Consider the following 24,731-nt stretch of genomic DNA (forward strand, 5'->3'; position numbering starts at 1 on the left):
ATATTTAAAGCCCCTTTCACACTGACAGATCGATCAGGTCCCTCTGTGAGTTTTTCAGGCGGACCCGAACGGATCGTCTATTGCTCTCTATGGAATGTTGGATGTCAGCTTCCGCTGACACCTGATCCGATATGGTCTGTTAAAAAAAACAGGTGGATGGGAAAACGCTCCCCATCCCTCCAGCAGATCGGAAGACAGTCGGATGGAAATAAACAAGCAGTCCATTTCCATCTGTCACCGCTTTCTGCTCATCTCCTTCTGTGCTCGTTGGATACTGAGCTGTGGAGGGGCGAGGAGCGGCCATCACAGACTCTCAGTGGCCCGCTGAGACGGGTGTCAGTCCAGGCACATGGTGGATCCAGACTTCCATTGTCGGGATGATGCAGTGCCTGGTCTGATATCTGTGACGTCAGCAGAGAGCGGACTTCAGACCGTTCTCCGCTGAAAATGGGAAGAAAAAGAGGTTCAGATCCACATCCCCAGTACAATGTGTAAAAACAAAATTCCTCAAGAATGGGACTTTGGAAGACCATGAACACTCAAAGAGTAGAAATTATATATAAAACAACACAAATGTATTACAAAGAGTAAATAACATCATACAACATGAGTAAAACTGAAACACATAATATACAGAAACAGTCCACAAATGGATAAATGGAAGAGGCCCAAACCAACTGTCAGGGAGACAGATGAAATCCGACATGTTTCAACAAGTGAGGTAAGGTTCTTCTTCAGGGAAAGGCTGATGACTTCCAGGTGAATACAAACAATCTACAATGTTAATATAGACATAATTACACATAGTATTCAAAGTATCACATATTTCGTAGACTAATCAACTTGATCATTGTCAGTAGACTTTGAACAGAAAGACATGAATATTTGTATCAGTACTGACCTCATGTGTTACGTGTTTCAAACGATGGAGATCATACGCTCAACATAGAAGAGGAGAACCGAGATGCCTAAGAGGGCATCAAGCAAGCCAGAGCAGGATGGAAATAAATAATGTCCAGGTGGAGCCCTCCAGCATCTGAGAACTACCTCCCAAAAGGGGGGTCAGAGCACTCATAGATGACAGACCAGCACGGATCTGAATGTAAGACAGAAGGATGAGAACAGGGGAGTAATATAATAGACTAATGCACAAAAGAAACTAATGCACACAGTAAAAGAACACTCATTAGCGTTAACCATATATACAGTATCAAAATACACATACCTATCCCTTTAGAGCTTGTAGATTAAATTTTTCGTAGCAAAAGTTCTTTCACAGACCCACATCACCTAAAAATGGCCACTAGTATTTAAATGAAGCTCCGCTGCAGAAGGAACCATACAGACCTCCCATACTTCAAGGTTACTACCCCCGATATGGAGGGGCTGGTTAGATAGATAACCAGCATTCAACCTAGGACCAAAAAAATCAAATATAGTGTTCATTTGTACAATGCAAGAAAATGTATCCTAGCATTATGTTACAAAGAGGGGAAAACGATCCCATCATTGTACAAAGGTGTCACAAAATATGCTGGCCCTTGATCTTACCTAGAGGGTGTCGCAGGTGCAACGATGCCCTATGTCTCCAAAGTGAAGCCAGGACCATACTAAACTGCCAGGTTTATATAAGGGCCAAGATGAAAGGAGGGGTGTGGTGAATATACTTCACCTGTGATGATCCGTCTATGATGCTCCATGGATGGCCCCCCTAAGCCGGCGGTGCACCACGCCATGCCGCCAACACAGGTGTATGTGGTCATGGTGATGTTGAGCTGCGGTGCCACCCGCCGCCACCATCCTGGAACATTGCAAATTACATCACCAAGAGCAGATGGCGCAGTGCAGTGTGCTGCGTTGTCCACCCACTAATGCAACCGGGGCTTGGAGACGCATTACCCAGGCGTCATATCTCAAACAGGCCTGGGTACGTCAGATGGGAGAGTGGGAAAAAACAGTACAGGGGGAAGCAAGGGGCATGATAGTTAAGCACTGGAGAGCTTATAATATAATACAACTGCACTCAGGAGAGAACTGAATCTAATAAATCAATATTTGTGGGTTATAGCAAAATAGACATAGACCCAACCATTGAAGCCTATAAAAAAAACTACAGGAAAAAAGAAAAAATGAAAAAAGAGAAGAAAGAAACGAAAAAGAGCAAAAGGAAAACCAATCTGCAAACCAGATATTTATTTGGATTTTTGGCACATGAGATCAGTATATGACCGTGTATATACAGTAGTTCAACTCAAAACGGTACCATTATTCACTGAAAACAATTAATTCAGTTAGTTGGAATCAAACACCCGTAACATGTATAGCAAATTTAGCAGCAGTAACATAGGTACAAAGACCAACAAATTGTTAGACATATTGGTGGGGGACACAAAAAAATGCCTATATAGCTATTTATTCATTCTCTGGACCGCCCGAGACAAATCCCTCCAAAAAAGGCTTGTAGGAAATCGTCTCATTAAGGCCCGGAAAAGTAGTGGCATTGAGTCTAAAAATCCAATGCTGGTCCTGCTGCAAAAGTTTCTTATTCCAGTCACCGCCTCTAAGGCCTGGGTGAACTTGGTCCAATATTAGGAATTTTATCTACGGGAAAAGACCGCCATGGAAAAGAGTGACATGCAGTCCCAGTGGCAGATCTGGATTGCATGATTGCATGCTATGGATATGCTGGTAAGCTCTCTGCCAAAATTCCATTTTGGTCTTATCCACATAAAAGCAAGAGCAATCACATTGGAGTAAATACACCACGCCTTGAGTGCGACAATTGGCAAAGTGTCTAGGAACAAATGGAGTTCTATTTGGAAGATCTGGCTGCGTTGAGGTGTTCATATATTGACAATACCCACATCCTCCACAGCTGAAGGTACCAGGTCTTTTACAGGGATCACTCCCACCTTGTATAAACTCACTCAAGACCAATTTGTCTCTTAGAGATCTAGCTCTCCGAAATGTGAAGGCTGGACATTCGGGTAGACAAGATCCAGCAATAGAGTGAAGTGTTAGAACGTGCTAGTATTTGTTGATAATTTTTTTTTTAACATTCCTGCTGGTTATGCTGCGTACACACGATCAAACAAGCGGGTGGAAAAGTCCGGCAAACTCAAGTCCGCCGGACAATCCCCCCGTGTGTAGCCTCCGGCATACTTTTTTGACCCGAAAGTACGGCGGACTTAGAAAGTAGTTTTGCACTCCAATCTTCCCGCCGTACTCGCATTTCGGCGGACAATACGGCCGTGTGTGTGCCAGTCCGCCGTACTTTTAAAATGAGCGGACTTTTCCCGCCCGGAGAAAAGTCCGCTCATTTCGAGAGGGTCTCCAGGTAGGCGGGGCCCGCGAAGGAGACGTCGCTGGCCCCGCCACCTGGTATGGACTTAAAGGGGAACCCCAACGCCGAAAAAAATTGGCGTGAGGGTCCCCCTGGGTCCACATCAGACCCTTCTCCGAGCACGCTACCCGGCCGGCCAGGAAAGGGGGGATGAGCGAGCGCCGCCCCCCCACCCCAAAGCACCTTGTCCCCATGTTGATGAGAACAAGGGCCTCTTCCCGACAACCCTGGCCGTTGGTTGTCGGGGTCTGCGGGCGAGGGGCTTATCGGAATCCGGGAGCCCCCTTTAATAAGGGGGCCCCCGGATACCGGCCCCCCACCCTATGTGAATGAGTATGGGGTACAATGTACCCCTACCCATTCACCTGTAAAATAAAGTACAAAAAAAACACAACACACAAGATAAAATAGTTTATTGCACAGCTCCGGGGGTCTTCCGTCTTCGGGGGTCTTCTCGCCGGACTCCTCCGCTATCTTCTTGTAGCTCTTTTGCTAGCGGAGGAGTCCGGCTTTCTTCCTCGCCGCGGCCTCTTCTTCCGACTTCGGGGGTCTTGTCCCCCCTCTTCGGTTCTTCTGCCGGGCCACCGCGCCTTCTTATAGCTCTTTTACAGGTGGTGGCCCGGTCTTCTGTCGCCGCCGCCGCCTTCTGTTCTTCTCTTCTTCTTCTTCTTCTTCTTCAGATGTTGCCTCGTCGAGTCCTCCGCTCACAATGGCTCTGACCGGGCACGCGGCGACTTATATAGGGACATCCCGGATGATGTCCCCGCCCATTATGGTGTCACAGTCCCAGAGGATGCTGGGACTGTGACATCATAATGGGCGGGGACATCATCCGGTGATGTCCCTATATAAGTCGCCGGGTGCCCGGTCAGAGCCATTGTGAGTGGAGGACTCGACAAGGCAACATCTGAAGAAGAAGAAGAAGAAGAGAAGAACAGAAGGCGGCGGCGACAGAAGACCGGGCCACCGCCTGTAAAAGAGCTATAAGAAGGCGCGGTGGCCCGGCAGAAGAACCGAAGAGGGGGACAAGACCCCCGAAGTCGGAAGAAGAGGCCGCCGCGAGGAAGAAAGCCGGACTCCTCCGCTAGCAAAAGAGCTACAAGAAGATAGCGGAGGAATCCGGCGAGAAGACCCCCGAAGACGGAAGACCACCGATGACGGAAGACCCCCGGAGCTGTGCAATAAACTATTTTATCTTGTGTGTTGTGTTTTTTTTGTACTTTATTTTACAGGTGAATGGGTAGGGGTACATTGTACCCCATACTCATTCACATAGGGTGAGGGGCCGGTATTCCGATAAGCCCCTCGCCCGCAGACCCCGACAACCAACGGCCAGGGTTGTCGGGAAGAGGCCCTTGTCCTCATCAACATGGGGACAAGGTGCTTTGGGGTGGGGGGGCCGCGCGGCCCCCCCTTCCCCAAGGCAACCCCCATGTTGAGGGCACGCGGCCTGGTACGGCTCAGGAGGGGGGGGGGCGCTCGCTCGTCCACCATTTCCTGACCGGCCGGGTAGCGTGCTCGGACAAGGGTCTGATGTGGACCTGGGGGGACCCCCACGCCGATTTTTTCCGGCGTTGGGGTTCCCCTTTAAGTCCATACCAGGTGGCGGGGCCAGTCTCTTTTCATTCGCGGGCCCCGCCTACCTGGAGACGCGCTCGAAATGAGCGGACTTTCCTCCGCGTGTGTGGGTGAGTCCGTTTATTTCAAAAGTAGGGCGGATAGTACGCTCTATTAGTCCGCTGAAAAAGTGCAGTGTGTGGGCAAGTAGCCCATTCAGAAAGTCCGACGGACAGTCTGGCGGGAAGTCCGCCAGACTAAGTCCGTCGGACAGACGGCTACGTGTGTACGCGGCTTTAGAGAAATGGGTGATGATTCTTAAATGGTTGGTATCAGGTTGATACATTTTAGTTTTGTATAATAATGCTTGCCTATTTTTGGTAGTGACTTTTTTAAAAGCTTGCTTAAAGTGGATTTAAACCCAATGTCATCCTTTCTAAACTACTGCCATAGGGGTTATCTATAAGGATATACATGCCTCCTGCATGTATCTTTACCTGTCAAATGTCTCCCCTCTGTCTGTTATGAGAACCGAAAAACTGCAGATTCTGTGGGCGGGTCTGTTGTCTGGAGCTCGGTGGGTGGAGTCGTGATGTCAGTAGACTCCCCACCCACCTCTACACTCCCCTTGTCAATGTGCATTTTTTCCTGTGTATTTCTTACACTGAACTTCTGCTATGATCTCTAACATCCAGTGAAAAGAAAGGAAAGTAACCACATGACTTCAGCACAGGGGCGGATCCAGAGTCTAGTCTCGGGAGGGGCACTGCTATAAAATATGTTTTTTTGGGGGCAATTTATATGGGAAATGGCTGGTATTTGCGCTTCAATCATTACGGCACCATGGTTGTTATGGTGTCAGGATGATTGAAGCGCATTATTTCTATTAATACATTGTAATATAAAATTAAATGGTTCATCTCACCATAATGCAGAATCAGTGGGAGCCCTGAGGATGTCACTTGCCATGTCGCCTGCCACCAAATGTGGATTGTCACTTGCCACGTCACCTGCCACACATTGCGGATTGTCACTTGCCACGTCACCTGCCACACATTGCGGATTGTCACTTGCCACGTCACCTGCCACACATTGCGGATTGTCACTTGCCACGTCGCCTGCCACCAGATGCGGATTGCCACGTAGCCTGCCACACATTGCGGATTGCCACTTGCCACGTCACCTGCCACACATTGCGGATTGTCACTTGCCACGTTGCCTGACACACATTGTGGATTGCCACTTGCCACGTCACCTGCCACACATTGGGGATTGCCACTTGCCACGTCACCTGCCACACATTGCGGATTGTCACTTGCCACGTTGCCTGCCACACATTGCGGATTGCCACTTGCCACGTTGCCTGCCACACATTGCGGATTGCCACTTGCCACGTCACCTGCCACACATTGCGGATTGTCACTTGCCACGTTGCCTGCCACACATTGCGGATTGCCACTTGCCACGTCACCTGCCACACATTGCGGATTGTCACTTGCCACGTTGCCTGCCACACATTGCGGATTGCCACTTGCCACGTAGCCTGCCACACATTGCGGATTGTCACTTGCCACGTCACCTGCCACACATTGCGGATTGCCACTTGCCACGTAGCCTGCCACACATTGCGGATTGTCACTTGCCACGTCACCTGCCACACATTGCGGATTGTCACTTGCCACGTCACCTGCCACACATTGCGGATTGTCACTTGCCACGTTGCCTGCCACACATTGCGGATTGCCACTTGCCACGTAGCCTGCCACACATTGCGGATTGTCACTTGCCACGTCACCTGCCACACATTGCGGATTGCCACTTGCCACGTCACCTGCCATACATTGCGGATTGTCGCTTGCCACATCACCTGCCACACATTGCGGATTGTCACTTGCCACGTCACCTGCCACACATTGCGGATTGTCACTTGCCAGGTCACCTGCCACACATTGCGGATTGTCACTTGCCACGTCACCTGCCACACATTGCGAATTGCCACTTGCCACGTAGTCTGCCACACATTGCGGATTGCCACTTGCCACGTAGTCTGCCACACATTGCGGATTGCCACTTGCCACGTAGTCTGCCACACATTGTGGATTGCCACTTGCCACGTAGTCTGCCACACATTGCGGATTGCCACTTGCCACGTAGTCTGCCACACATTGCGGATTGCCACTTGCCACGTAGTCTGCCACACATTGCGGATTGCCACTTGCCACGAAGCCTGCCACACATTGCGGATTGTCACCTACTGTGTCACTTTTCTGCTAAGGTGGTCTTTTGTTGGGTCCCAGAGTGAAGATAGGCAGCAGAGAGATGATGCAATCTCTCTGCTGCACACAGCTTCCTACACAGTGAGGGCAGGACTGGAGGGATGCAGGGCAGTGAGAGATGATGTCATCTCCCTGCTCCCCTGCCTGCTGGCTTCCTGATTGGCCAGCAGCCCTCCTAAGCTGGCCAGCTGCCCCCCCCCTCACCCATCCACTCAGCGCGGGTACCCGCGGAACCGACCGCGATTGGACCCGTGGAACCGGCCCGCTGGTACCCGCGGAACCGGCCGCGATTGGACCCGCGGAACCGGCCCGCTGGTACCCGCGTAACCGGCCGCGATTGGACCCGCGGAACCGGCTTTGCTGTCATCAGCTGCCAGTATTCTCGGAGGGGGCAATTGATCCGTTGCCCCCCCCTGGATCCGCCCCTGCTTCAGCATGCCCATTTATGCTGAGGTAGGGAACATCCAATCCTGGCAGAGCAGCAGAAGAAAGGAGTGGGAGGGAATTCAAAAATAATGCATGTCTCTTAGGCTAGTGCACGAGATATGTAAATCACTTGTCACTCACAGCAAGGGGGAGGATTTGACAAAGTTTTTTTTCTGTTTGTCAAGATTTATCTCGCTAACTAATAAAAGAGGATTGCTCAGAGCTGGATTAACTCTTTGTGGCAAGACTGGGCTCAAATGATAGTAAATCTTATACTCTACATTATGACATAAAAAAAAAAAAATTTGGGTTTACATCCACTTTAAGGCATTTATTAGAATACCCCCAGGCTTGCAGTCTCACTTTAAGTTTATCTGCTTCCTCTTTGAATGTAATGTCATTTGAACAGTTTTGTCTGATGCGGAGATGCTGTCCAAAAGGAATTGAATTGACCAAGCTTCTAGTATGGGAGCTAGTGGCATGTAATATGCCATTTCCTGTGGTGGGTTTACGGTAGAGACTAGTTGACAACATACCTTACTTGTCTTTGTGGATATGTATATTTAGAAACTCAATTTTAGCTGGATCACAGGACGTGGTAAAACTAAGATTTAAGGTACTGATATTAAGACGCTGCACAAAAGTATGTAGCAGCTCATTGGAGCCATTCCAAACTAGGAAAATGTTGATGACACCACAAGGTCACATGGTTGTAGAGTGAGGCCAATTCATCTAATCATACGTTCCCACTCCCCCAGGTACAGATTGGTGTAGGATGGGGAACAGCAAGTCCTCATCGCTACGCCCTGCACCTGAAGGAAGTGGGAGCCATTGAAAGTGAAATAATTATGACATAGGACGAAGCCTAGTGCATCAATGATAAAGTTGTTGAATTTACGATCAAACCGGTTCTTTTCAGATAGAACTTGTTGGATGCAGGATAGGCCCTTATCGTTTGGAATAGAGCTATAGAAGGCTGAAACATTGATGGCTGCAAGGATCGCATTTCTTGGACCCTGTAGGCCATCAATGTTTTGAAGAAGATGGATAGTGTCCCGTAAATAGCTTGGAATACTCAGAACATGAGGGCGAAGGTGACCATCCATAAATTTACTGAGTGTCACGTACCTGGTCGGAAGTCTGAAGTGACGAGGTCGGCCTCCCTTGTATCTCCAACCTGGGTCCCGCTGATGATGGAGACAGAAGGACCCAAGGGAAAGGAGGAACACGAGTGCCTGCAGATATAGCTCAGGAAAATTGCGCCAGGTGATGCGACTTTGGAGATGCAGGAAGTCGCAGCAGGTCTCAGGAACGGAACTGGGGACACCCGGATGACAGCTTGGAGCCGAACAGGAGACAGGAGCATAGTCACAGGAATAGCTGGGTTCGGAAGCAGGCAGGCAGCAAGGTACCAAATCATCAGGCAGGAGCAGGGTCAATCAGGAAGCCGAAGTCAGGAGCCAGTAGTTAGAGATAGGATCCAGAGCCAGGTCAGGACAAGCCAAGGGTTCAGCAATGGGTATCAGTCAGGGAATAGCAGGTATAACAAAGAACGGGACTGGAACAGCTGAAGATCGGTCAGCATCTGCTACAAGTCAGTGTGCCCCTTAAATAAGTCCACTGGCACCAAAAGGAGCGCGGATGCTCACCTAGGAACGCGCACATCAGCGCACACAGCGACGCGCATTGGCGCGCGCGTTTGCACACCCACGATTGACATAGTCTCTTGTGCGCATATGCGTGCGCATATGTGCCTGGAGCGCAATAGCAGTTCTCTTACACTAAGGTTCTCAATCAGAGAGCCATTGTCAGGGCTGGGCTCAGCTCTTCCTTCTCTGAGCTGGCCGCTCAGCTGTCTGCTAATTGCCAGCTCCTATCTCTTCACAGTGACTCACCTGTTGATGATATGCTGCTTGTCAGTCCTGCCTACTTAAGCTGTCCAGTCCAGATGATCTCTGCCTTTGCCTTAGTCACATCTCTAGAGATGCTCTCCTGTGTTCCTGTTAAAGCCTTGCTTGCTTGACATTCCTTCTGGCTCCAGATGCTGCTTTCTGTTCTACTATGCTGTTCTCTGGCTCCCTGACGTTTTGGATTGTCTGACTATCCATTTGGGTTCCTGAACTCTGGCTATGTTTTGACTATGTTTACTCTGTTTACCTTTTTTTATTATTATTAAACAAGTGTGATTTAATTGTACATCTGTCTCAGTCTGATTCATGGTTTCTGAGACCCATTGCCCGATATGATGGGACGACCCGATGGGTGCAACATACTCTTGTGCAGTTTAGGTAGTGCATGAAAGGTTGGTGTGTGGAAAGCGAGTGCAAATAAATTCCCATTCATTCTTGGAAATTAAAGTATGATAGAATGCAGCGTCTACTAATTTATAAAATTCTTGCTGAAATTTGTCAATTTTAGTTGTAGTAACTGGTAAGTACCAGGATTTATTATTCAAGATTTTCATACACATATGGATATACTGATTGTTATCGAGAACCATTATATTGCCCCCCGTGTTGGAGGACTTTATAGTGATTGTCGAATTACTGGATACATTTTGGAGAGTCAGTCTGCTGTTCAACTACAGAAAGATTAGAGGTCACGTCTTGTTTAATTTTAATGTTTCTGATTTAGTTAGTATTAAAGTGGAAGTAAACCCATCGATTTAAACAGTTAAAAAAAAAGGCATGCCGGGAATGCTAACTGCACATTGGCTGTGCTCTCAGCCAAACTATCAAACCATCCAATGGCTGGTGTCATAACGAATCACATGTACAGCACCATAGCAGTTGAAGATTAAACAGAGGCAAAGATGGCAGCTTCCTTGGCTGAAAACGATAGGGGAGTTTACTTCCACTTTAAGTTTAACAAATGCAAGAACATTTGGATTTAAACCCAATGCCGGAAATTTATCTGACTTCTTTTTGGCATTGAGTAGAACAGTAGATACATTAGGGGATGGAGTTTGGTTGAGCTTCTGCAATAGATGCTCAATATCTATACAATTAATAAGATCAGGATTAGGATCACTTTCTTCTAGAAGGGCAGTTAGGTTGTCTATTGCTTATATTTCTTGGGGTTTAAGTGATTTTCCCTCTTTGATGGTCTTACAGTAAAATTGTTTAAGGATAATTTTCCTTGCGAAAAGCTGAATGTCCTTTATGGCCTCAAACTTATCAATATCCTTGTTAGGACAAAAGCTTAGACCCTTAGTGAGCATGTTTGTTTCAATATCATTATGCGGATATTGTGATAAATTGACCACATTAAGTGAACTATCCTGTACCGATGATAGCCTAGATGTATTTAGGTTGGTGTATAAGGGTTGCTCCTGACCTGGTACCAAAAAAATACCTTGCGTAGAGGTAGACAGTAATGATAATTTGTGTGAAAGACCCGGGATACCAGTAGATGTGTTGGTACGAGATGCCATCACCATGTTAGGGATAGAGGTAAGAGAACCATCACCTTTGGGGTTACCTGACAGCACGTGCACACTAGAATCACCATCATATCCTGGATCCGTAAGGCCGCGTACACACGGGCGGACTGTTCGCTCAACTTTGTCCGCTGAACAGTGTTTCAGCGGACAGTCCGCCCGTGTGTGGGCTTTCAGCGGACAGTTTCAGCGGACAGTTTGACGGACAAAGTCTTTCGGAAATTCCGAAAAACTGTCCGCTGAAACTTTGTTTGAGCGAACAGTCCGCCCGTGTGTAGGCTACTTTCGAAATGAGCAAACTGTTCCCGCTCGGAGGAAAGTCTGCTCATTTCGAGCGCGTGTGAAGGTAGGCGGGGCCCGCGACGGAGACGTCGCGGGCTCCGCCGCCTGGAATGGACTTAAAGGGGAACCCCAACGCCGAAAAAAATCGGCGTGGGGGTCCCCCCAAAGTCCACAACAGACCCTTGTCCGAGCACGCTACCCGGCCGGCCAGGAAAGGGGGGCGAGCGAGCGCGCCCCCCCTCCTGAGCCGTACCAGGCCGCGTGCCCTCAACATGGGGGGTGCCTTGGGGAAGGGGGGGCCGCGCGGCCCCCCCACCCCAAAGCACCTTGTCCCCATGTTGATGAGGACAAGGGCCTCTTCCCGACAACCCTGGCCGTTGGTTGTCGGGGTCTGCGGGCGGGGGGCTTATCGGAATCCGGGAGCCCCCTTTAAGAAGGGGGCCCCCGGATACCGGCCCCCCACCCTATGTGAATGAGTATGGGGTACAATGTACCCCTACCCATTCACCTGTAAAATAAAAGTACCCAAAAAAAAAACACAACACACGAGAAAAAATATTTTATTGCACAGCTCCGGGGGTCTTCTGTCTTCGGGGGTCTTCTCGCCGGACTCCTCCGCTATCTTCGTGTAGCTCTTTTGCTAGCGGAGGAGTCCGGCTTTCTTCCTCCCCGCCGCCGGCCTCTTCTCCCGACTTCGGGGGTCTTGTCCCCCTCTTCGGTTCTTCTGCCAGGCCACCGCGCCTTCTTGTAGCTCTTTTGCAGGCGGTGGCCCGGTCTTCTGTCGCCGCCGCCTTCCGGTCTTCTGTCGCCGCTGTCGCCGTCACCGCCTTCCGTTCTTCTTCTTCTTCTTGTTCTTCTTCTTCTTCTCCAGGAGATGTTGACACGACGCTCTCTCCGGCCGGAATGCCAGAGCCGCCCTGCGCTGCCACTTATATAGTGCCAATGGGGCGGTGTCACATGGTATATGTCACATGGGTTGGTCACATGGGTTGATGTCACATGGGGACTATGACATCGTAAGGGGGCGGGGTCACCATGTGACATCAACCCATGTGACCAACCCATGTGACATATACCATGTGACACCGCCCCATTGGCACTATATAAGTGGCAGCGCAGGGCGGCTCTGGCATTCCGGCCGGAGAGAGCGTCGTGTCAACATCTCCTGGAGAAGAAGAAGAACAAGAAGAAGAAGAAGAAGAACGGAAGGCGGCGACGGCGATAGCGGCGACAGAAGACCGGGCCACCGCCTGCAAAAGAGCTACAAGAAGGCGCGGTGGCCCGGCAGAAGAACCGAAGAGGGGGACAAGACCCCCGAAGTCGGGAGAAGAGGCCGGCGGCGGGGAGGAAGAAAGCCGGACTCCTCCGCTAGCAAAAGAGCTACACGAAGATAGCGGAGGAGTCCGGCGAGAAGACCCCCGAAGACGGAAGACCCCCGGAGCTGTGCAATAAAATATTTTTTCTCGTGTGTTGTGTTTTTTTTTTGGGTACTTTTATTTTACAGGTGAATGGGTAGGGGTACATTGTACCCCATACTCATTCACATAGGGTGGGGGGCCGGTATCCGGGGGCCCCCTTCTTAAAGGGGGCTCCCGGATTCCGATAAGCCCCCCGCCCGCAGACCCCGACAACCAACGGCCAGGGTTGTCGGGAAGAGGCCCTTGTCCTCATCAACATGGGGACAAGGTGCTTTGGGGTGGGGGGGCCGCGCGGGTCTGTTGTGGACTTTGGGGGAACCCCCACGCCGATTTTTTCCGGCGTTGGGTGTCCCTTTAAGTCCATTCCAGGCGGCGGTGCCCGCGACGTCTCCTTCGCGGGCCCCGCCTACCTGTACACGCGCTCGAAATGGGCGGACTTGCCTCCGCCTTACGTGGGCGAGTCCGTTCATTTCAAAAGTTGAGCGAACTGTTTGGCAAACAGTTCGCTGAAACAGTCCGCTCAAAAAGTGCCGTGTGTGGGCAAGTCCGCTCATGCAAATTTTGAGCGGACTGTTGCGGCAACTGTTTGACGAACAAAGTTTCAGCGAACAGTCACCGCGTGTGTACGCGGCCTTAGTCTCTTTTTGGATTACTTTTCACAAGAACCACCACCTTGGGAATTCCTTTTCGTTTTGCTTGATTTTTTGAACCTAGAGGATTGGTAAGAAGAAGCAGAAAGTGATGAGATAGAAGAGGCATCTGAAAGATGAGACTCCTCATTTTAAGATTTATTATAATAGTTTGGTGGAAATATTTTCTTAGGGTATATTGGAGTCCAGACAAAAGATCTCCCCTCCCTAAAGGCCATTATGTCTCTTTGCAGTTTTTTCTCTTTTTTAATCAAAAGTTGATGATTAAAGTTTTCTAAGTGTTCACTTAGTTCTTTATCCAATTGAAAATATGCTGAATGGTCCTTATAGTGGGAGAGCAAATTGTAGATGGACTCCAGGTCCCTATCAATCTCTCTCGACCTAATGGCATATTCATCCTTTAGGAGCAGCATCATGCCATAACAGAAGATTCTGTTCTTAAAAGAAAGACTTATATTCTCCATAGTGGGGAAGATCTGAGGACGTAGTCCAAGAGTAGCATCTCCAAGCCCTGGTTGTGTCAGTGGGTGGACAACGCAGCACGTTGCGCGGTCACGTGATCAGTGGCGGTGACTGCTCTTGATGTCATTTGCAGTGTTCCGCAAAGGCATTGTCGGTAGGTGGCGCCGCAGCTTAACATCACCATGATCACATACACCTGTGTCAGCAAAGTGGCGTGATGCACTACTGTAAAACAGAAAACTAATAAAAAACACAAATTATCCACAAAAAAAGTGAAATAAAATAAAATGAAATAAAAATAATTTTGCAGCTGCTGTATAAAAGTGCTAAGACTTCAAAAATTGCTATACCAGTGAAAACAGCGCTAGCAATGGTAACTACATAAATATACTCAAAAATAAATATCCATCATGATCGTGCCTAAAGTATCCTCATATGTGCAAATGATAAAAAATATATAGTGTCCATCGAAATTAGTTAAATAAATAAAGTGTGCAACAGGCTAAACGTGCAACATAATAAGTGCAAATGATAAAAAAATATATTTATAGTGTCCATCAAAATTAGTTAAATTAATAAAGTGTCCAACATACTGAACGTGCAACACAATAAATCCCCTTCTTGGGCTGAACTCACCACCCAGGCAACCGGAGCTGATTAGGCAAATATATGAACTGATGAGATTCCAAAAACCAACAAATGCACACCGGATTGCAGAGGGATTTTCATATAAGTGTTCCACTGATAAGAAAAAAGGCTAGATATGGTGAAATATTGCAAAACTTCTTTGAAAGAACTGCGCATAAAGCGCTACTTACAGGATGCAATGGAAAATCGAACATTCAGAGAAAAACTTCCACGACCGCCGATCAGCTAGCGTGCGTTCCACGGAAACAGGAAATGGCGTCAATGGCTAGACTGTAGACCGTAAATTACGTTGACGCATTTCGCCCCTCCTCCAGGGTGTCATCACAGCCATCATGTAAATAGGATCAAGAAAGGATATAGACATCATAGTTTGTCTAATAATTTTAGATTATTTCATGGGCGTGTTCCTAGTGTTCTAACATTCTGTGGGATCAATAGAGTGGAGGAACATTGGAGAGGTTCCAATCTTAAAAAAATCGATCCCTCAGAATGAAACACAATGGATCCATAGATTGTGTACTTTAAGTCCCCAAGGTATCAACATTGATCTTGATTTAAATTGCTTCCTGTCTAATTGGTAATACTTGTAATAGTAATATTAATTCAGATTTAAATTGATCCTGTCCAATTGACAATAATTTAATTTCCTCACCATTTCAGGAATATTTTTTTATTTTTATATTTATTTTTATATTTATTTTTATTTTTATTCTATTTTTATATTATTTTATTTTTATTATATTTATATTTTTTATTTTATTTTATTATTTTTAAGATTCCTGACATGATGAGTTTGTTTACACGTAAGATAATAGTAAATATAGTATAGTAAACCAAGTCCTGATATTATTAAATTGTCTGATATTTTTTTATATATTTTTTATAAATATTTTTTCATTGTTGCTCATGTATTTTATTTCAAATATTTAAAATATGCAAAAACGGATGTTTGTTACCCTTTCTTTGTCAAATAAAGTTTTACATAATGCAATGCAAACCAACATGATGATGATGCAGGATATAGAGTGATATTACTTCCTCTAATCATGATTGGCGTTTGCTCCACCTTGTTTAGGAGGAGTCTTTTACGTGTAATTTGTATAAATGTCACTCTCTATTGACTGGAAGTGATGTCTGTGATGACGCCCTGGAGCAGGGGCAAAACACGCCAACGTAATTTCCGGTCTACAGTCTAGCCATTGATGCCATTTCTGCCTCCGTGGAATGCACACTAGCTGAGCAGTGATCGCGGAAGTTTGCTATGAATGTTTGATTTTCCATTGCATCCTGTAAGTAGCGTTTTATGCGCAGTTCTTTCAAAGAAGTTTTGCAATATTTTACCATCCACCATTAGGGCTCCACCTGGACATGATTTATTTCCATCCTGGGGTGGAGCTTTAGAATGTGACGACGTCACGAATCAGCTGGCTGGCTTGTTTGAAGCGCTTTCTATACCGCTCTTGTTTGGATGTCAGTGCTATTGAGAAGTAAACCACTTTTTAACCAGTTCCCGACTGGCGCACGCTGATGTATGTCGGCAGAATGGCACGGGCAGGCATATTGGCGTACAGGTACGTCCATTTTTATATGCCGCCCTGCCATCGCATGCGCGCCGGTGGCGGTGCGCTCACATGCCGGTCGGGACCCCCGTGAGTCCAGTCGCGGGTCCCGTGGCCTCGATCGGATACCCGCGCTCGTCTCACGGGGAGGCTGAACTGGGAGATGCCGTTGTAAACAGCATTTCTCCATTCTGCCTAGCAACAAGTGACGCTGATCTCTGCTCCATGTGATTGGAGCAGAGATCAGTGTTCACTAAAACAAAGCCCAGCCCCCCACAGTTAGTAACCCGCCCCTAGGAACACTTAACCCCTACACTGCCACCCCCTGGTTAACCCCTTCACTGCCAGTGTCATTTACACAGGAATAACTGCATTTGTATAGCAGTGATTGCTGTATAAATGACAAGGGTCCCAAAAATGTGTCAAAAATGTCCGATGTGTCCGCCATAATGTTGCAGTCACAATAAAAATCGCTGATCACCGCCATTACTAGTAAAAAAAAAAATATTAACAAAAATGCCATAAAACTGTCCCCTATTTTGTAAACGCTATAACTTTTGCGCAAACCAATCCATTAATCGCTTATTGCAATTTTTTTTACCAAAAATATGTAGAAGAATATGTATCGGCCTAAACTGAGGGAAAAAAAATTTTCTTTATATATTTTTGGGGGATATTTATTATAACAAAAAGTAAAAAATAATGTGTTTTTTTCAAAATTGTCGCTATATTTTTGTTTATAGCGCAAAAAATAAAAACTGCAGGGGTGATCAAATACCACCAAAAGAAAGCTCTATTTGTGGGAAAAAAAGGACGTCAATTTTGTTTGGGAGCCACGTCGCACGACCGCGCATTTGCCAGTTTAAAGCGACACAGTGGCAAATCACAAAAAGTGGTCTGGTCTTAAAGCGGAGGTCCACCCTAAAATGGACCTCCGCTCATCGGAATCCCCCCCCCTCCGGCGCCACAATCGGCACCTTTCAGGGGGGAGGGGGGTGCAGTTACCTGGATAATCCAGGTAACTGCACCCACTTCCGGGCTAGCTCTCTGCGGAACGGGCGTAGGTTACGCCCCCGTTCCGCAAGCGCCCGCCCCCTTCAGCAAGTGCCCCGCTGCCTGCTGGGAAACACACAGCTCCCAGAGGCAGCGGGGACCGTCCGGATTGCGCCGCGCGGCTCGCACATGCGCAGTAGGGAACCGGGAAATGAAGCCGAAAGGCTCCATTTCCTGATTCCCATACCCAAGATGGCGGCGGGACCCGGCAGCCGAGCGAGCGATCGGCTTCGGGTGCTGACATCGCGGGCGCGCTGGACAGGTAAGTGTCACTATTTAAAAGTCAGCAGCTGCAGTATTTGTAGCTGCTGGCTTTTTAAAAAAAAAAAAAAAACGCGGAGTCCCGGTGGACTCCCGCTTTAAGCCAGCAAAATGGTCCGGTCTGAAAGTAGTTAAAATAGTACTGCACCATGAAGCCTTTCTCTTCTATCTAATGATACACCTTTGCTTGGAGTGTTTTCCCTTTGGAGGATCCGGAGACCAGTATCGCAATGGTTTGGAGGAGGATTTCTGTCACTGCTGATTGCTTCATCTGCTGACGATTCCAATCCTTGTGTGTGCCCATATGATCTTTATAACTTGAGATCCACCTGATCTGGTAAGCGGTGCTGTTTGCTTTTAAGCATTGATGAACAGAATATCGTCCTTTCCAAAAGTTTTCCTCATGAAGTTTTGGATATAACACTCATAACATTTTGTGGACTACTAAATGAGAATGCTCTTTCTTTTTTTCAGATATCGCTACTAATTGTTTAAAAACACAGTCATATTGTTACATTGTTGCATCGTTTGGCATTGTTTGGTAACATTTATTCACTTTCACTTTCTTGGTTTGGACATTTTTCACAGTAGTTTTTGGACTATAAAAATATAGGATATGTTTCACTGTATGATATTTAGTGTTTAACCCTATAACTTAATTTTTGGTACTTTTTTTTCATTGATCATATTAATATTTACATTTTTTGGTTGCGCATTTTTCACTTTTCTTACTTATTTCCATCCTGCTCTGGCTTGCTTGACGCCCTCTTAGGTGTCTCTTTTCTCCTCTTCTATGTTGAGCGTATGATCTCCATCGTTTGAAACACGTAACACATGTTACACATGAGGTCAGTACTGATCTGATACCAATATTTATGTCTTTCTGTTCTGTCTACTGACAATGACCAAGTTGATTAGTCTTCTAAATATGTGATAATTTGAATTCTATGTGTAATTGTGTCTATATTAACATTGTAGATTGTTTATATTCACCTGGAAGTCCTCAGCCCATTCCTTTTCCCTGAAGAAGACCCTTACCTCAATTGTTGAAACGTGTTGGATTTCATCTGTCTCCCTGACAGTTGGTTTAGGCCTCTTTATCCATTTGTGGACTGTTTCTGTATATCATGTGTTTCAGTTTTACTCATGTGTATGATATAATAAATAATACATTTGTAATAAATTTGTATTGCTACACTTTACAAAGTGCACAGTCTATTTGCCTTAAAGTGTTTGTTAACCCACAGGGTTAACTTTACATTATCCTCTTTGTTGATTCATCCAATGTCTCCCCTGTGACTGCTTTATTAAAAATGCAGCTATATACCTTGTTTACTGATTGCAGATCGGCGATCACGTGACATGCCGCCTCTCTCTTCTCTCGGCCTACAGCTCTCTGCTCACAGAGCTATGAAAACCGAGCGATTGGCGGTGTTCGATCTCTCGGTTCTCAGTATAGAGGCGCCGGGGGACAGATGCAGCATTGGACCGATGTTGCGTTGAGTTGCCAAAGAGCTTGATTTCGGTCTCATCTGACCACAACACTTTCACCCAGTTCTCCTCTGAATCATTCAGATGTTCATTAGAAAACTTCAGACGGGCCCGTACATGTGCTTTTTGAGCACGGGGACCTTGTTTGACGCTGCAGGATTTCAGTCCTTAATTGTTTTCTTAGTGACTATGGTCCCAGCTGCCTTGCGATCAGTGACAAAATTCTCCCGAGTAGTTCTGGGCTGATTGCTCACCGTTCTCATGATCATTGATACTCCACGAGCTGAGATCTTGCATGGAACCCCAGACCGATGGAGATTCACAGTTATTTTGTGTTTCTTCCACTTGCGAATATTCACACCAACTGTTGTTGCCCTCTCACCAAGCTGCTTGGCGATGGTCTTGTAGCCCATTCCAGTCTTGTGTAGGTCTACAATCTTATCCCTGTCCTTTATTAAAAAAAAAAGAAAAAAAAAAGGTTCCAGCGGTGGTAATCCACTGTTGCTATCCAGCGACGGATGATCATCTCTCTGGGGTCCCAAGTCCCCAGTGACGTATGGGTGACCCCGCCCCCCCTCTGATGTAATGGAAACCTGAGGGATCTGGGGGTCCCCTTGTTAAAGAAGGCTTCCAGATTCTGATAAGCCCCCCGCCCGTAGACCACCACAACCACCGGCCAGGGTTGTGGGGATGAGGCCCTTGTCCTCATCAACATGGGGACAATGTTGAGGGCATGTGGCCTGGTACGGTTCAGGAGGGGGGGCGCTCTCTCATCCAGCCAGGTTGCGTGCTCGGATAAAGGGTCTGGTATGGATTTTTAGGGGGGACTCCACGCCATTTTTTAAAAAAAATTGTCATGGAGTTCCCCTAAAATCCATACCAGACCTGAAGGGTATGGTATGGATATTTGGGGGGAATCCCACATCATATTGTTTTACAATTTGACGTGGGGCTCCCCTTAATATCCATACCAGACCTGAAGGGACTGGCAATTGAATTTGGGGGAACCCCACGCTTTTTTTTTTTTTTTTTAATCAGTAACTTTCAATGACTGTTCTCTGTATTACGGGCAGCCGACAATTCATTATAGCTGCGAGTGATTTTAAATGACTTTTTTCCTGCAGAAATGACACTTTGTGCAGGGACAGTTCTAAGCATGGGAAACATGCGCCCCTTCACAGGCATACTATACACACCCCCCAGGTATGAAATTTAAAGGAATATTACACTTTTATTGTTTCACTTTAAGCATTATTAAAATCACTGCTCCTGAAAAAACGGCAGTTTTTAAAACTTTTTTTTGCATTGATACATGAGGCAGGAACCAGGTCCCCAAACACTTTTTATGACAATAACTTGCATATAAGCCTTTAAAATTAGCTCTCTTGGATTCCTTTTTTATCGGTGAGAGCTGGCCAATCCAAGATTGCGGATACTTTTTGGGGATCCATCATGATTCCCTAAGTGGAGATAATTAACCCAAAAAATTGGATGCTCTGCTGTTCAAAGTCGCACTTCTCAGCTTTGGCGTAGAGTCTGAGAAGTACACTCTTGACATGACCTTGGTGTATCTCTAATGAGATGGAAAATATCAAAATGTCGTCCCAGTATGCGACAATGATGTCAAGGAAGTCTCTGAAGATATTGTTGACAACGTTTTGAAAAGTGACTGGTGCTTTCCATAGGCCGAACGGCATGACCAGATACTCATAGTGACCAAAGCGGGTATGAAAGGCAGTCTTCCACTCATCGCCTTCCCTGATCCAGACTAGGTTATAGGTTCCTCCTAAGTCAAGTTTGGTAAATACCCTAGCAGACTTGAGTCTCTGAAAGAGTTCGGGAACTAAGGGCAGGGGGTAGTGGTTCTTTACTGTGATCTTATTTATGTCACAGTAATCCACACATGGCCTCAGGGACTGGTCTTTTTTTCCACAAAAAATATACCTGCTCCTGCCAGTGAAGTTGAGGGGCAAATGAACTCTTTCTGTAGGTTCTCTTCAATATAGTCCTTTAGAACCTCTAACTCACGCTCAGACGTGGGAAAGATAAGTCCGAAGGGAATTTCTGCCCCCGGAAGAAGTTCAATGGGGACAGTCATATGGTCTGTGTGGTGGAAGGTTATCTGCACCCCGTTTACTGAACACATCCAGGAATTCATGGTAGCATTTAGGGACTACTTGACACAGTTTGGTATGCGATTCCAAACATAATAAAGAAGCAGGAGGTTGAGGCAGTGCTGCACAGCACTGTTTCTGACAGTAAGGTGAAAGGAACTCTATTCTTCCAGATTCCCAGTTAATATGTGGGTTGTGGGCCTGCAACCAAGGGAGGCCCAAGATGACAGGGAAAAGAGGTTACGAAATCGCATCCAAGAAAAGTAGTTCCTGGTGGTTAGTATTGGTAATAGTTAGAAGTGGGGGAATCTCTTTGGTCACAAGTCCTGATTTAATGCAGGCTCGGTCTGCCAGGAACAAGGTGAGCCCTTGGTTCTTAGGTTGTAGTGGGATGTGCTGCTGGGCCAGATCTAGGACAGATCAATGAAAAAACTGCAAGGTCACGAATCAATGATTGCAGTCACCGTCACGGTTCTTCCCGGAAGCTGGAATTAGATAGGAAAGACTATGGGAGCTGAATTGGCAGGTATGTTGGGTTGTTTAGCTGAAGAAAGTGAGAGGCATCTACGTAGCTTAACCAGGCAGGTGTGTACATAGTAACCAGACATCCAACAGTAGAGACAGAGGTTGTTCATCCATCTACGTTGGCATTCTTTGGGGGTTAGTGATGGGCGGATCAAGCCCAACTACCTTGGTTCAGGTGCCTCTGGAACAAGCGCAGCAGGCCTGGGTGCTTTGAGTAACATCCATGTTGGTCTGAACTGCTGCAAGGATCTCTCAGATCTACGCTCGCATAACACTTCCATAATTGGCAATCGATTTGTATCCATAGCGCAATCAAAGTCTCTAGTGTGTTTGGTACACCTACCCAGGCCAGCTAATCCTTAAGTTCCCATGGGAGACCCAAATGAAACCAGTGACGCAGGGCTGCATCATTCCAGTCGGTGTCTGCACGCCGTCTGAAATCCGTGATGTAATCTTCGACTGGTCTGCGACCTTGCTGAAGGGAATGCAAAGCAGATTCAGCAGTGGTGGTTTGTTGCATGTCATTGTACAGCTGTGACATGGCTGTAAAAAATAGTTGCAGGGTATTTAACTGTGTGTTGTCTACTTCCAGTAGCCCAGGACTGTGGTTCTCCTTGGAACAGGGAAATGGTAAATCCCACCTTTGTAGCTTCTAAAGAAAATGTCCTTGGCTGAAGAGCAAAGTAGAGCTGACAGGCATTGAAAAAGGCTCTAAACTTGCTATGGTCACGGAGAACCACTCGGGGACTGTAACTCGAGGTTCGGGGTAGCATCATTACTGGAGAGCTGGCAGAGACCCCAGTGGATATAGCAGGCACAGGTGTGGTGGAGGATGCAGCAGGTGTAGTCAATACCTGAATGCAGCACTCCAGCTGAGTATAGCCTTCCTGCAGGGATGTCACCGCCTGGGAGAGTGAGGCAAGATGCTGGGAGATTACCTCCAAGGGAGAGGATCCTCCTGCAGGCTCAGTCATTGCTGTTTGGTACTGTGACGTACCTGGTTTGTGAGCCTGAAATGTAGAGGAGAGCCTCTCTTACCACACCGGCTTGTGGGCCATTGAGGTTGAGACAGTAGCCACAAAAGCACGGTGATGTAGGATTGCCTAGGATCAGTCCAGTATTCAGTATGGCTCCCAGGTTGGGAGGGACATTGGGGGCAATAATAACTGGTATCTCTTATAACTCCTCCTCTGCTGCATACACGACTATCACAGACTTTGGGCTGCAGGAGAACCATGGCCTGGGGAACTCTGTGTTATAATGTGTTCTTAAGTTATCCAGAGCTGGTCACTAATTGCTTGTGGCTTCTTATGCAAGTTAGTCCAAGGCCTGTCTAAGTAGGTCATTGTTATTATAGTAGGACTAGCTCTACTGTGTAAGGTGACCTTTGTCTGAGGTAATGGGAGTAGCCCTTATCTGATGGTTTGCTGTATAAATTCAGTGTGTTTCTAAAAATAAAGCAATTCATTTTCTGGTGTACTCCAAGACTGGTGCTGTCTGGTCCTTGGGGTTTCTATAGCCAAATCCATTAGTCTTGTGGTCCAGGACTTGGGAAGCAGTTTCTTGGTGGAAATACCCAACAGGGTGTCCGGAGTCTGTCGCATTTGGTTGGCAGCGGTGAGATGCTTTCTTGTGCCTGGAACATCCAAACCACCAATGGGATCTTGTCACAGATGGATCTTTGCTACTCCAGCCTTAAGCTGAGCACACTCAAGGATCTGCTGGAATCAAGGGGACAGAACGCCAGCAACAAGTCAAAGGCAACTCTAATTGCCAAGCTGATGGAGAGTGACCAGGCCAGTGATCAAAGCAGAGGGCCAGCTATGGAGGGGTCCAGGATGGCTGAGCTCCAGCGAGAGATCCAGTGGCGGTTGTCGCTATACAGCACCACTCCCCCCCAAAAGGTGATCACCCAGATAATTGCAGACATGACACGTCTGAAAATGCTTGAGGTTCAGGAGATCGGGGGTACTGTAGCTGCAGAACGGGGTAGCCGCAAGAAACTTCCCTACGCAGCTTTTCGACCCTTCCAGGATGGGGTGGAGGAAATCAACAGTTACCTTCATGTCTTCGAGACCCAGTGCGATCTCCAGGAAATTGACGAAGCTGGCTGGGTCACCATTCTCACCAGCAAGCTGTCTGGTTGAGCACTGGATGATTTTGAAGCCATACCTGGGGAAGACAAAAAAGACTAGGAGCGAGTCAAGGAGCGACTGCTGGCAAGATATGCAATCACCCCCGAAGTTCATAGGTGCAAATTTTGCAGCCTACAATGGAAAGAGGGCCAGCCCTATACGGTATGGGCTCATCAGATGTCCCGATCGGTAGATGTATGGTTCTCTGGCTGTCAGGCAACTACCTTAGCAGATGCTGCCTAACTGATCCTACTGGAACAATTTTACAACCAATCCCCTAGTGAAGTCTGCCAGTGGGTCCAAGACTAAAAGCCCTTGATGGTAGACAAAGCAGCAGAACTAGCTGACTAGTATATGGATACCCGGAGATCCCACCAACTGGAGCCTCTCTGCATCTCCAGACCACCTACAGCACCTGCCCATATCCATATCCAGCCATCCGCCCAGCAGTCAGTCATCCTCCCTGCAATGGCCCGGCCGACTATACCCATCAAGGAGACCAGGCCTTGCTGTTATGGGTTTAATCAAATGGGACAACTGTCACCGAAATGTCAATGTCACTTCATGGAACCTTGCTGCCTCTGGCTCATCCCAAGCGGCTGCTCATCACCTGGAAGCCACCTCACCATCTACCTCAACTGACTGAGGTGAAGAGGAATTTTGGCTACTCCATGAGGTGAACCCGATACAAGCTGCTGCCAATGACAATTGCAGGCATCACCGTCAGGCCGTATGGGTGAATGGGCGACCCGCTCAAGGACTCAGGGACAGCGGAGCTACTATTACTTTGGTGCAACCCAGGATGGACTTGGAAAACCAGAGGTCCCTAGCTGTGCAAGTGGCTGGAGGCAAAGTTTTACGCATCCCTACTGCCCAAGTGCATATGGATTGGGGCTCGGGATACAAAGATGTTCTACTTGGAAATGATTTGGGACATCTTTCCTCATCTTTCCATATGGATTTATCCCTATAAGCCTTCCCTTTGACCACCCGCATAGCAGATATGACATTCCCCTAGCTGGTCACTTTGGAGTGACCAAAACTGTTCTCTGTTTGACTCAGCTATTCTTCTGGCCAGGGATAACTGGGGAT

General features: G+C 47.3%; 1 long non-coding RNA gene across 1 annotated transcript; it reads right to left on the bottom strand.

Annotated features, from left to right (window-relative positions):
* Positions 1-672: 672 nt before the first annotated feature.
* On the bottom strand, positions 673-14,581 carry LOC143925503 (uncharacterized). Its single transcript, XR_013262014.1, has 4 exons — positions 14,490-14,581; positions 1,226-1,414; positions 902-1,096; positions 673-774 (listed from the first exon to the last, which is right to left on the bottom strand). It is a non-coding gene; the product is annotated as an uncharacterized LOC143925503 (long non-coding RNA).
* Between the last annotated feature and the right edge of the window lie 10,150 nt (positions 14,582-24,731).

The sequence above is a fragment of the Lithobates pipiens genome, unplaced genomic scaffold (assembly GCF_037356315.1).
Source record: "Lithobates pipiens isolate NorthernLeopardFrog02 unplaced genomic scaffold, aLitPip1_a1.2 Scaffold_22, whole genome shotgun sequence".
NCBI lineage: Eukaryota > Metazoa > Chordata > Amphibia > Anura > Ranidae > Lithobates > Lithobates pipiens.